The following is a 13725-nucleotide window of genomic DNA, read 5'->3' as shown; positions in this document are numbered from 1 at the left end:
AATTTGCAGAAGACACTAAGGTGAGTGGTAGAGCAAAGTGTGCAGCAGACACTGAAAGTCTGCAGAGGGATAGAGATAGTCTAAGTGAGTGTGCAAAGGTCTGGCAGATGGAGTACAATGTTGATAAGTGTGAGGTCATCCATTTTGGGAGGAATAACAGGAAAATGGATTATGTTTTAAATGGTAAAAAATTGCAGCACGCTGCTATGCAGAGGGACTTGGGTGTCCTTGTGCACGAATCGCTAAAAGTAGGATTACAGGTACAGCAGGTAATTAAAAAGGCAAATGGAATTTTGTCTGCCATTGCTAGAGGGATGGAGTTGAAAAACAGGGAGGTTATGCTGCAGCTGTATAGGGTCCTGGTGAGGCCACACTTCGAGCACTGTGTGGTTTTGGTCTCCTTACTTGAGAAGAGATATACTAGCACTGGAGGAGGTACAGAGGAGATTCACTCATTTGATTCCAGAGTTGAGAGGGTTTGGTTATGAGGAGAGACTGAGTAGGCTGGGATTATATTCATTGGAATTCAGAAGAATGAGGGGGGATCTTATACAAACATGTAAGATTATGAAGGGAATAGATAAGGTGGAGGCAGGGAGGCTGTTTCCGCTAGAAAGTGAAACTAGGACTAGGGGGCATTGCCTCAAAATAAAGGGAAGCAGCTGTAGGACTGAGGTCAGGAGGAACTTCTTCACCCAAAGGGTTGTGAATCTGTGGAATTCCCTGCCTCGTGAAGCGGTTGAAGCTACCTCGCTGAATGTGTTTAAGGCAAGGCTAGATAAACTTTTGAACAGTAAAGGAAGTAAGGGCTATGGTGAGTGGGCGGGTAAGTGGAGCTGAGTCTCAAAAAGGTCAGCCATGATCTTGATAAATGGCAGGGCAGGCTCGAGGGGCCGGAGGGCTATTCCTGCTCCTAGTTCTTAGATACAGTGGGTCATTTTTGATTCTTTCATGGACCTCTGCTGCCACCTAGTGCACAGCTTATTGGAATTACTTATCCCAAGTTATTCCCTTTTCCCTTTTGTTGTTGCTGACACTTACGTGCTACATACGAAAGGCAATGAGTGCATTTTTCAGTTGGGGTTCCTACTTGTGAGCCTAGACAGTAGCAGGAAGTCATTTTATTGTGAAGGCTATGACCCTGGTTGCAGGGCCTAGAGGAAAGGCTGCTGGGATCTAGGCTCATAGAATCCCTACAGTATGGAAACAGGCCCTTTGGCCCAACAAGTCCACACCGACCCTCACAGCATCCCACCCAGACTCATCCCCCTACCCTTTCACAGTTACCCATCAAATTAACACATCTCTGGACATTACAGGCAATATTGCATGGCCAATCCACCCAGACCTGCACATCTTTGGACTGTGGGAGGAAACTGGAGCACCCGGAGGAAACCCACGCAGACACAGGGGAGAATGTGCAAACTCCACACAGACAGTCGCCCGAGGGTGGAATCAAGTCTGGGTCCCTGGCACTGTGAGGCTGCAGTGCTAACCACTGAGCCAATGTGACACCCTAGGCTTTGGTCAGAATACAGTTTTGATTAACATTTGGCAAAATAGTTTTTTTTATATTCATTCACAGGATGAGTGTGTCACTGGCTAGGCCAGCATTTATCACCCAGAGGGCAGTTAAGAGTCATCCACATTGCCGTGAATCACATGTCTGCCAAACCAGGTAAGGACCACAGTTTACTTCCCTAAACAGCATTAGAAAACAAATGGGTCTTTTGGATGATTGACATTAGACTCCTGGTCAGTATTGGATTCTGAATGTTACCTGGAACATTACCTGGGTCTCACAGATTAACAGCCCAATGATAATGCCATTAGGCTGTCACCTCCCCATAATACTTAAACCTTTAAGATCAGCATGAAGCCGTGCACAGATTCATCCCTCTCCAGAGTCTGTGATCGCTTACATTACTACTTATTTAGCTGGAGTATTTATGTATTGACATGCTGAAGTGACAGCTCTTAACATCAAGGCTGCATTTGACTGAGTGTGGCATCAAGGAGCCCTAGCAAAACTGGAATGAATGGGTATCAGGGGAAAGCTCTCCACTGGTTGGAGTCATACCTGGCGCATAGAATGATGAGTGTGGTTGTTGGAGCTCAATTCAGCTCCAGGACATCTCTGCAGGAATTCCTTAGGGTAGCGTCCTAGGCCCAACCATCTTTAGCTACTTCACCAAAGACCTTGCCTCCAATATAAGGTTAGACAGGGTTGTCGGGGAGTCGGGGGGGGGAAGGTCACCAATGACTACACAGTGGTTAGCGCCATTCACCACTCCTCAGATACCAAAACATTCCACGTTCAAATGCAACAACATCTAAATAATATCCAGGTTTGGGTTGAAAAGTGGCAAGTAACATTCACACTATACACATGCAAAGCAATGGCCATTTTCAACAAGACAGAATCTAAGCATCAACCTTTAACCATTGATGGTGTTACTATCACTGAATTCACCAAGATTACCATTGACCAGAAACTGAATTGGACTAAGCCATACAAACACAGTGGCTACAACAGCAGGTTTGGAGGCAAGGAATGCTGAGGCAAGTAACGCACCTCCTGACTCCCCAAAGCCTGTCCACCATCTACAAGGCATGAGTCAGGAGTGAGATGGAATACTCCCTATTTGCCTGGATGGGTCCAACCCCAATAATACTTATGAAATTTAACACAATGCAGGACAAAGCAGCCTATGTGGTTGGCATCACATCCATGGACATCCATGCCCTCCACCACCTCCCTCGGTGGCAGCCTGGTCTACCAACTACAAGAAGCAGAAATTCATCAAGGCTCCTTAGACAGCACCTTCCAAATCCATGCTACTAACTAGAAGGACTAGGACACGCAAACAAGACTTGGAAATATATCGCTGTTCCTTTAGTATCACTGCGTCAAAATCCTTGAACGCACTTCCTCAAGGCATTATGATCTATCTACACTGAATGGACTGCAAGAATGCAGCTTACCACCACCTTCTTACAGACAACAGGAAATGGTCAATAAATTCTGGCCCAGCCTATCATTCCAACATCCTATAGATAATTTTTTTTTAATTGAGTTTTAACCCTTTACTCACCATGACAGACCTTGGGCCTAAGCTTCATATGAACTGCAAGGAAACATTCCAATTTGGGTTTCTCCCTTCCGAAATTCAAGTACATTGTCATAGGTGATTCACCAATTTCTGACACCAATTTTACCCATTTAAAAAGCTCTGCTAATTTCACAGACCTTCAAATAGTTCCTATGGTTTTTTCTCAGAAGGGACAATTACCTTTGAGGCTATAACTGTAAATGACACATGAGGACACCTGAGAGGGTGCAGAGGAGATTTACCCGACAAATTCCAGAGAAAGGAAATCTTTGCCACAAGATTCAAATGAAGAAGGTTGGCCTAATTGTGCTCCTATATCTTATAGTGTTATGGTTGTTTCCTCAGAGCAAAGCTGATTGAAGGAGGATCTAATAGAGTGCACAAGATTATGTCAGGTTTAAATAAGGAAAGCAAGAAAAAGAAGGGTCTAGGCCTGAAATGTCAGCTTTTGTGCTCCTGAGATGCTGCTTGGCCTGCTGTGTTCATCCAGCCCCACACTTTGTTATCTTGGATTCTCCAGCATCTGCAGTTCCCATTATCTCTCCCATTAGTTGATGGTACAAGAATCCAAGGATACAGATTTTAGGCTTTGGGCCAGATGCAGGAGAATGTTAATGAAAAGGTTTTTTTTACAGCAAGGGATAATGATCTGAAATGTCTTCTCCACAAAATGGCCCAAATGGAGTTAATCAAAGACCTGGAAAAGAGATTGGATGGCTAGTTGAAAGTGGCAACTTGCTGGATTATATGATTGCGCTAAGTAAATGTTATAAATGACTCCATGGGGAGGACTTTTCAGTGAGAGGCAGCCACATGCAGATTGCCCCGCATGTCCTTTCTTTTACATAAAGAGAGAGCTTCACATTTCTGACAGGAGATTCAATCAGGGCTCCTTCAGAAATACAAAGCCATGCTTTAACCCTGACAAGTCCCTTGCTGTGCATGGTAGTTCATAGAATCATTGAAACCCTGCAGTGTGGAAACAGGCCATTCGGCCCAACCTGTACACACCTGCCCTCTGACCCACTCAGATCCACCCCACTACCCTTTCCCTATAACCCTGCATTTCCCGTAGCTAATCCACCTAACTTACACATCCCTGATGTGGTACATGGTCAATCTACCTCACCCGCACATCTTTAGACTGTGGGAGGAAACCAGAGCTGATGAAGTCAAACAACACCTCCTCTTTCACAGTGTGTGAAAAGAGTAAGTACATGAGTTAAATGCGAAATTGAAATGCCAAGATGGCAGGGTGTCAAGGTGCCAGATAGGTAAGTTGCTAGTTGGGTAGGATGCCAGGTGGGTAGGGGACAGCGCACAAAGTAGATAGGACCCCAGGTAAATAGAGTGCCAGAATACAAGGTGGGAAGGATGCCAGGTAAGTGATGGAGCATTTAGACCAGGTCTGGTTGGGTGACAGATATTGAGCCCAGTGGGAGAATATGGTAGTGTCAGATCTGAGGAGAGACAGGGTTTGTTGGCTCCTGGCAGTCGTAGGAGAGAGACCCAGGCAGAGGGCAGGGTTTCAGGTCCAAAGGGAAGGCAGAACACCATGTCCCAGGTGCAGAGCAGGTTGCCTGGCCCAAGGGCACAGGAGTGTTATCGGGTCTGAAGACCAGGATTGTGAGATTCCCAGCGAAGAGAGAGGGCGTCACCTCGTGGCGGCTGCGTTGGCCATGTGAGGTTGCAGGGATGGGGTGAGGGATGCTCTTCAGAGGGTCAGTGTAGACTTGTTGGGCCAAATGGCAGGTTTCCACACTGTAAGGATCTTTTAAAAAACCATTTCAACTATCCTATTACGTACAGGGAGAGGCACATTGTAAAGGGTGCAGAGATGGTGAAAGTTTGAGGTTGGTTGGCTCACTGAGCTGGTTTGTTGTTCCGCAGATGTTTCATTACCATGCTTGGTAACTTCCTCAGTGCAGCCTCTGATGAAGCGTCGGTGTGTTTTCCCGCCTGGCTTTTGAACTCTGAGGTCTGTTGCGATGGATTGCCTCACTTCTGTGTTTCCTCTGTAGTGTAAAGTATATGGGGTCGAGTTCAATGTGTTTATTAATAGCATGCTTCATGGAGTGCCAGGCTTCCAGGAATTCTCGTGCCTGTCTCTGCCTAGCCTGTCCCAGGATCTTGGTGTTGTCCCAGTCGAATTGGTGCTTCTCCTTGTCCATGTGGATTGAGATGAGTGAGTATTGGCCGTGTCTTTTTGTAGCCAGTTGGTGTTCATGTTCTCTTGTTAGTTTCCTTCCTGTTTGCCAAATGTAGTGTTTATCGCAGCCTCTGCAGAAGGTCCTGTAGACGACATTGGTCCAGTCCAAAGCGGGGAGGGGGCCTTTAGTTTGAGTGAGCAGTTGTTGTAGGGTTGATATGGGCTTGTGTGCCACTCTGATGCCCAGCAGTCGTAGGAGTCTTGTGGTGAGTTCTGACGTGCTCCTGATGTAGGGTAGTGTGATGAGTGTGTCGGGGCATGTAGAATCTTTCTGCTGCTGTTAGTGTAGGCATCTTCTGACCCAGCTCTTTGGATATCCATTACCCTTGAACACTTGGAAGAGGCATTCCTCCTCCTCTTGGCGTAGTTCCGTGTTGCTGCAGTGTATTGTTGCCCTTTTAAATAGTGTTCGCACGCAGCTTCGTTTGTGTGTGCTGGGATGGTTACTGTTGAAGTTCAGTGCCTGGTCTGTGTGTGTGGCGTTTTGGGGGAAATTTTCTAAAATGATCAGGTGAATTTTCCATCCATGCATGTTCTGGGCTTTCAAAAGTAGCTTGCTTGATGTGATATAACAAAGTGTGGGAATGGATGAACACAACGGGCCAAGCAGCATCTTAGGAGCACAAAAGCTGATATGGTATTTTTTATTCACTCACGGGACATGGGCATTCCTGGTTGGCCAGGATTTATTGCCCATCCCAAGGTGCTCTTGAGCCAAGTGGCTTGCTAGGGCATTTCAGAGGGCAGTTGAGAGTCAACCATATTACTGTGGCTCTCGAGACAGTAGTAGGCCAGACCAGTTTCCTTCCCTGAAAGACACTTGAAAGCAAGATGGGGTTTCCCGACAATCAGCAATGGATTTATAGTCATCAGTAGATTCTTAATTGTTGATTTTTTTTTAATTAAATTCAAATTCCACCATTTACTATGGCAAGATTTGAGACCAGGTCTCCAGAACATTAGCTGAGTCTCACAATTAATAATCTAGGTATAATGCTACTAGACATTCTCAGATTATAAGATTATCAGTTTCAAGTTAATCACCGAAAAAGACAAACAACAGTGTAGAGTAAAAACATTCCATAAGAAAAAGCCCAAATTCATTTGGGTGATATCAAATCTGCCTTAGATAAACTGGCATCAAATTAGTTAGACAACATTAGTCCCAAAAATAGCACTGGGAGGAGGGAAAGTGGGAGATTTGGTGGGGAAGTTGTAGCCAGGAGGCTGCTGGTTTCCTTGGCCTAAGAATTGGCCACCCAAGTGGAATTATGGGATCTGAGCACAAAAGTGATTAAAGACCTGTTGAATAAACCCTGTGCAAACTTCAGACACTCTGCAAATGCGGTCAGGCCACAACATCAGGGAGTGACTGAGAACCTCTGAGCCTAAGAGGCTGCTAATGGGCACAAAGTTACCTGCCAGCAGTGGAAACAAATGGGACATTTGCATTTGAGCCCTTCCCTGCCTCAGAACAACTCCTGGAGTCTGAGATAACACAGTGCGGAGCGATATGAACACAACAGGCTAGTTAGCATCAGAGGAGCAGGAAAGCTGACATTTCGGGTTGGGACACTTCTTCAGAAATGGGGGGAAAGGGAACGGAACTCAGAAATAAATAGAGTGGGGTGGGGTTGGGAAAGGTAGGTGGGATGTAGCTCCACACTGTGTTATCTCAAACTCCAGCATCAGCAGCTCTAACTATCTGTGAGTGAGTTGTAAACCTCAAGAATGGGACCACAAAGCTATTGCTGCTCTCTGATTGGAGGGCTTGGCATAACTTTCTGGAAATAAAAATGCACCAAAAAGGTAAATAACCCTGGATTTGGCCTTGGAAAAGCAGCAGATGGCTCTACCCACTGACCAAAGGTATTAGAGATGAAAGGAAAACTGTGGCTAAACAGTTCAACTGCAGCCAAGAGCCACTTTGCAAAGAGAGAGAGCTCACTCCATGAACTTTGCCAGTCTGTCTCCAAATTTGAGTGTGCATAGAAAGTATTTCTGGTAATAGGAAAGAATTCAGTAATTTGATGGTGAGCAGCTTGCTTATTTTTGACGACTCGGTAATAAAGTTACAACTGTTTTATCGGTATCCGATCCGAGTGCTCATTGGCTTTGATACTACACGGTATTTGGGTAAGCACATTTTAAACAATATATTGGTCAGAGTCTGGGTGTGTGCATTTTTCTGTGGACTATACAGAGATACGTAGTGACTGGCGCTGGAGGACTGAGAGGACGATATCACTAGGACAGGTATGAAGTTGGCTTAAAGAAAAGAAACAAGAGTATAGTGATGAAAAATTATTATTTTCAGACTGCAGGGACTGTGAAGCTTTAAGTATTGTACGTAATTTAATGTTTTAAGCTCATCAGTGCAACAACAAATACTCATTGAATGATATTTCTAAAACCTAATCAGGTAAATAAGTTACAAGTTGGCTCAAGAGCACCAGGATAAATGGTTAAAAGATAAGATGATAGAGAAGCAGAGGCAGGCACACATGAAGATATTTCCCATTTCTCAAAAAGGATATGAAGGCATTTCTCCTATAGCACGATAGTTGTATTCTTGTCTGACATCGCACTATAGAAAACTGTGTTATAGGGAAATCGCTGTACCTTTACAGTAGAATATTTGCATTATCCAGTGTCCACTATTCATCAATCATGTTACAGTCAATTTGCATTAACCAAACACACGATATAGCAGAAATACCTGCATCTCATTAAGGACAAAAAATTCTCTGAAAAGGAAAGAAGCATCATCCGTGGCTAGTAGGGATAGGATTAAATGAAAAGACATACAATGTTACAAAGATTAATAGTAGACCTGAAGATTAGGAACATTGCAGAAAACAACAAATAATGGGGTTAAAGCGGGACAATACTCCTGGATCTGATGGCTTGCATCCTAGGATTTGAGTTGAAAAGTTAGCTGAACAAGTGGAGGCACTGGATGTAATCTTCCAAAATTTCCTGGTTTCTGGAAGGACCCAGCAGGTTAGAAAGCTTTAAATGTAATATCTCTATTCAAGAAAGGAGGGAAATAGAAAGCTGAAAACTCTAGGTCCAACTAACCAACGTCTTTCATTGGGAAAATGCTAGAAATTATTAATAAGCAGGTGGTAGACGGACGATAATACAATTGGACAGATACAATATTACTTTGTGAAGGGGGGATATCTTACTTGAGAAATGTACTTAAGTTCTTTGGGAATGTAACAAGGTGGATAAAGAGTAACCTGTAGATGTGCAGAATTTAGACTTCCAAAAGGAAGGTCCGCCGAAATGTTATTACACAGCTCATGATGTCGAGTGACAATTAGAACAGTACAGCACTGGAACAGGCCCTTCAGCCCACTAAGCATATGCTGACATATCATGCCTTTCTAAACTAAAAACCTTTTGCCTCTACACAGTTAGTATCCCCCTATCCCTGACCATACACATATCTGTCAAGATGCCTTTTAAACATTGCTATTGTATATGCGTCTACAACTTTGCGAGTACTTACCACCCTTTGTGTAAAAAAAAATTTGCCTCTCACATCTCCTGTAAACTTTCTGCTTTTACCTTAAACCATGCCCCTCGTAACTGATATTTCTAGCCTGGGAAAAAGACTCTGACTATCCAATATATCCATGTCTCTCATTATTTTATAGAGTGTGGGGAAGGCAGATTCACTCGAGTGGTTAGGGTCTGGAATCCAATGTAGACAAACAGGAGGCTGGAAGAACACAGCAGGCCAGGCAGCATCTGGAGGAAAGGAGCAGGCAATGTTTCAGGTACTACCCTTCTTCAGGACTGAATGTGGGGGTAGGGGGAGCTGCAGATAAAGTAGGGGGGCTGGTGAGGGCGGTAGCAGAATGTTGGTTATAGGTGACTACCAGTAGTAGGTATGACCTGATTGGTTGATGGGAGGGATGAATCTGGTTGTTGGCTAGAAGGGAGGGTCAGAAGGTGGAATGGAAGGAAGGAGGTGGGGCTGGAAAGTGAGCCGGGGAATGGGTGGGGTGCTTATTTGAAATTGGAGAACTCAATGTTGAGCCCTCCAGGCTGTAGGGTGCCCAGGCAACTGGAGGAGGCTGAGGTCAGGCATGTCGGGGGGGTGGGGGGGAGTTGAAGTGGGTGGTGACCGGAAAGTTAGGTTGGCCGTTATGGGCCAGGTGAAAATGCTCAGCCAAACGGTCACCTAATCTATGTTTGGTCTCACCGACCACATCAGGAGCACCAGATGCTAAAGACTAGGTTGGAGGAGATGCAGGTGAAGTTCTGTATCACGTGGGAGGACTATTTAGGGCCCCGGTTGGAGGTGAGGGAGCTGGTGTGTGGGCAGGTGTTGTATCTTTTATGGTTACAGGGGAAGGTATCAGGCGGGGTGGAGTGGTTGGTGGGGAGTAAGGCGTGAACTAAGGAGTGGCGAAGGGAGTGGTCCTTGCAGAAGGCAGAGTGGGGTGGGGGGAGTGGAAGCTGCTCTGGGTGGTGGGGTGTAATTCGGGTTGGGGGAAGTATTTGAGATTGATACAGTGGATGAGGAGGCTGGTGGGGTGGAAAATAACGACAAGGGGGACCCTATCTTTATTATATTTGAAGGCGGGGTGTGGTTGAGAGCTGTGGAACGGGGAATGGAGGAGGCATGGTGGAGGGCTGTCTGGATGACAGAGGGGAGAAAAGAGCATTGTTTGAAAAAGGCGGACATCGGGGAAGCTTGGGAGTGGAAGGTCTCCTCATTGGAGCAGATGCGGCAGAGATGGAGGAATTGGGAAAATGGGATGGAGTTTTTGCAGGATACACGATGGGAGGAGGTGTAGTTTAGGTGGCTATGGGAGTCTGTGGGTTTAAAGCAAATGTCGGTCCTTAAGCTGTTGCCAGAAGTGGAAACGGAGAAGTCAAGAAAGGGGGAGGGAGGTGAATTCGAGGACGGGGTGGAAGTTATTAATGGAGTTGATGAACTGCTGCAGTTCAGCCTGGGCGCAGGATGCAGGGCCGATGCAGCCATCGATGTAACAGCAGACGAGTTGGGAAACAGTACTGGTATATGTACAGAAGAGGGACTGTTTGACATATCTAGCAGAGAGGCAGGTGAAGCTGAGACCCAGCTGAGTGCCCATGGATTTGGAGAAAGTGGAAAAAACTGAGGGAAAAGTTATTGACGGTGAGGACTAGTTCAATGAGGTGGAGGAGGGTATTGCTTGGGGGGAGATTCCTGGATGAGTCTGTTGCAGAGGGAAAAGCTGAGGGCCTGTAGGCCGTCTGTGTGGGGTATGGACTTGTATAGGGACTAAACGCCCAGAGAAAAGAGGAAGTGCTGGCGCCCAGGGAACTGGAAGTTTCCAAAGAGGTGGAGGCCATGGCTTGTGTCCTGGATGTAGGTGGGGAGGGCCTGGAATGTACTGTCTGAAAGTATGGGGGGGAGGCAGGTTCGCTCCAGTGGTTAGGGTCTGGAATGTACTATCTGCAGTGAGGGGCGAGGTAGGCTCAGTCAAAGCATTCAAGAAGTAAGAGGCAAAAAATGGAAGAGAAACAATTGTTGGAGTTACAAGGTGAGTTTGGGAAGAGGGATGATCTGAACCCCTCAAGCTTACAGCTGGTAAGGACACAAAGGGCCGAACAACCTCCTGCTGTGCCTTCAGCGCTCACTGTTTCTCTGGACACATCCCCAACACTGATCCTGTACAAATTCAGTCAAGTACTGAACCTCTAGAAACACAGTAAAGCAGACATCGTGTACAAACACTGCCTGATATTAATCGTATCACAACCAATCTGAGCAGTACTGATATTGTTTAGTCTAGTCTAGTCCTGATCCCGGATAAACATAGTCCAGCTCTTGTGTTGTGCAAACACGATCTGGCTCTGGCACTAGCACGATCCTGCTCCTGATTCCATACATACACAGTCCAGCTTTGATCCTGGAAAAGTAATGTCGAACATTCATCTGTACAAAGACGGTCTGCAGTAATTGGGGCCACAACACTGATCTAATAATAAAATTAAGAAATGACCTGGAAAAGAAATAATTACAGACATTCTAACATGAAGCTTTGTTCTTTGATTTTCTTCCAGAAATGAAAGGGAGGCATGGAAGAGAACAAACCCTTATGACTGTGGCCCTTTAATGGGATAACCACCTCAGTGGCTATATCTGACATTGTTCAAATGCTGTCATAATTTACAATCTATCAGTGAAAGCACATTCCTGGACTATTAATAGAGCGTCATTAATCAATGTGCAATCATCTATTTGCATCTGTAAGTCTGTTTGATCAAACTTGTATAAACTCTCATTCAGAGCTAATTGCTCAATTCATCTCTGCTTGAGGAACTGTACACATAAATAGTGCAGCCAATATTTCTACACAATTGTCATTAAACTCATTTCCTCTCATTAGTTCATTTGTCTTCTCCTTCTTTTATGCATATGGTCTGCACACTTAATTATGTCCTTCTGTAATGCTTCCAGTTTGGTGATAAAATGGGCCTACAGTCTTATACTGAGCTACCTGTGGTCAATCACTGATCTAGGTTGAGTCAGCTCATTGCAACTGGGGAGTTTGGTAGGGGGCACTTTCGTGGAATTAAATACATGCCCTCTATTTGTGTGAAGGAACAGGCAGCACACTCACAGCTTGGAAAACAATTCGAGGCTCTGATGGGTTTCTATGACAATCCAGTTGTTATCCCTTGGTTTCTATTAATGGACTTTCTTTTTCACTACTGCCACCTAAACTGGAACAGTAAGGTCACTGAGATCCACAAGTGATGGAGAGTTGAATATTGAATGATTCCCTTGTAGCCTGTTCCCGAATACTGCTGTCATATTAAACAAAGAAAATGTAGCTGCTGGTAAACTGTCCCTCCTCACATTTCACAACCATTTCATTTTTTTAAAAAGTCACCCACGGACATTACTGGCAGGGTTAGAGAGAGGCTGCAAGAGGGGAGTAATAGAGGGATTGAGGGTAGCTGCAATCGGTGCTGTAAGAGGGAACTGCTTAGGTAGGGAGAGAGGCGGCCACAAAAGAGATAAAAAATTTAAACCTGTCAACAAATGAACACCAAGCTACGCGGGATGCCAGGTAATCACTGAGGCAGTGAATTCCTTGTAAATGAATGCAGAATTACTAGTTTAAAGCTGCACACATGCAGGAGCTAATATTTGAGGATAAATGTAACGCATTCTATTGTCTATTGTTAAATTTAAATCAGCGATTGAGATATGAGATGCAGCAAAAAGGGTTAAAACTGAGTGGCTGAAACGCTCCAGCTTTGTGCAAATGCATTACTGTAATCCCACCAGTTTGGTTAAAATCTGCGTAGGGTGATAGGTTTTTGAGTGTAGAAGTTATTGTTCTGGAAAAAAACTTTTGATGCTAACTGATTTTTGTCGTCTCGTGCCAATTTAAACACAGTTGTCCAAAAATTAATGCTTTCCTGATGTGGTTTTATATTTAATGGAAGGTTGAAAATTGTTGAAGACACCTTCTGATTCTATTTCTGTTTGCGTCCAAGTACCTGACACGTCAACACAAATACGGAAAGCATTGTTACTCTGCAAATGCATCACCCAACAATGAGTCTTTGAGAATGACAAAGTAGACTTTGAAGCTCAAATAGCATCCCTCCGGTAAACCTCAAGAGACCTCAAAATAATGAATTTGACCCCTGCTCATCTCAGCTTTTAAATCCCTCAATTTTATGGACCTTCCCAATTTCCATCAGCTCCATAAATCCATAACATTTCTACACCTATCTAATTCTGAACTCCTGCATGTCACTGACTTCATCACTCCACAAGCAATGGCTTTTGATTTGATTTGATTTATTATCATCTCGGATACCTAGGTGTGTGTGGTACAGGCATGTCGTACTGTACAAGCTGCATTAGGGCTATAGAACAGAGTGAGGAACACAATGTTACAGCTGCAGAGAAGGTGCACAAAGAATGAATCAACATCAGGTCTAAAATTTGAGAGGTCCATTCAGATGTTTCATAACAGTGGAAAGAAGCTGTTCTTGAATCTGTGGGTATGTGTGTTTAAGTTTTTGCATCTTCTGCCCAATGGAAGAAGTTGGAAGAGATTATATCCAGGGTAGGATGGGTCTTTATGTTAGCTGCCTTTCTGAGGCAGGGAGAAGTGCAGATGGAGTCAATGGATGGAAGGTTGGCTTGTTTGATGGACTGGGCTGTGCTCACAACTCTCTGTAGTTTCTTACGGCCCTGGGTAGAGCAGCTGCTGTACCAGGCCATGATGCACCTAGATAGACTGCTTTCTATGGTGCATCTGTAAAAATTAGTAAGTCTATATGGACGTGCTGAACTTCCCTCGCCTCCTGAGGAAGTCGAGGCATTGTTGTGCTTTCTTGACCATCACATCAACGTGGATGGATTGGGACAGA

At 44.8% G+C, this 13725-nt stretch overlaps 1 protein-coding gene across 1 annotated transcript in view; it reads right to left on the bottom strand.

The window, feature by feature from the left end:
• Positions 1 to 13725, bottom strand: part of dzip1l (DAZ interacting zinc finger protein 1-like) — a 173644-nt gene that overhangs the window by 24343 nt on the left and 135576 nt on the right. The gene's annotated exons all lie outside the window — the stretch shown is intronic.

This window comes from Stegostoma tigrinum, chromosome 14 (assembly GCF_030684315.1).
Source record: "Stegostoma tigrinum isolate sSteTig4 chromosome 14, sSteTig4.hap1, whole genome shotgun sequence".
NCBI classification, from domain to species: Eukaryota; Metazoa; Chordata; class Chondrichthyes; order Orectolobiformes; family Stegostomatidae; genus Stegostoma; species Stegostoma tigrinum.
This window is presented reverse-complemented; position numbering and strand designations above follow the sequence as displayed.